Genomic DNA, 797 nt, shown 5'->3' on the forward strand with positions numbered 1-797 from the left:
ACACTCTGGCCCTGGACACATGGGGAAGGGCCCAGGATCAGCATAGGAAGACTTGGTGGACTTTGCTGAGCTCCCGTTGAGGGCCCTACCCTGCCTGGGGAGTAGTGGGTGGATGGGGTTGGGGGGATGGGCTGGGGGTGGGGGAGAAAGTTTGGGGGTGAGGGGAGGGAGAGGGAGAAGGGACTTGAAATAAGCTTGTTCCCTAACTAGAACTAATAAAATAAAATAAAATTAAAAAAAAATTCTTTATCCCTGGCAATCATGTAGACTATTTTGCAATGATGAGAATGTACTGGTCTCAGGTCAGCCACCGAGTGCACTTTGAAAGCAGGACATCTTCTTTTCAGAAAAGGAAGCAGTGAATTGCAAAACAAGTTTATTATTCTTCATTAATAAAAAAAGGGCAGATGGTTGGGTAGCATGCTCCCAAAATTGCATTAATTCCCTCCCAGTTTGGAATTTTTACTTGTACATAAAAACCAGAAAGGGTGATGAAATTGTTCAACCAATAAAAGAAGACAAAACAGCTCACCATCAACAAGATACTGTGAGTGGCTCTGCCCTCAGGAGATGGCTGGCAGGACAGGCTTGTGCTGTGGAGATGCTGGACTCTCTTGCGGTGTCTGTAGTGGACAGTTACCATGAGCAGGCTGGTCCACATCATGATGGCCACGTAGAAGAGATCATAAAGGAGAATGATACTCAAAAATGACCCTGAATTTTGGTGCCCAAAGTGCTTGTTTTGACAGTAAGGATCCAAATATCCATTGCCAAAGTGAGTAGAATTGGTTTTGGCC

Source organism: Cricetulus griseus, chromosome 9 (assembly GCF_003668045.3).
Source record: "Cricetulus griseus strain 17A/GY chromosome 9, alternate assembly CriGri-PICRH-1.0, whole genome shotgun sequence".
Taxonomy (NCBI): Eukaryota; Metazoa; Chordata; class Mammalia; order Rodentia; family Cricetidae; genus Cricetulus; species Cricetulus griseus.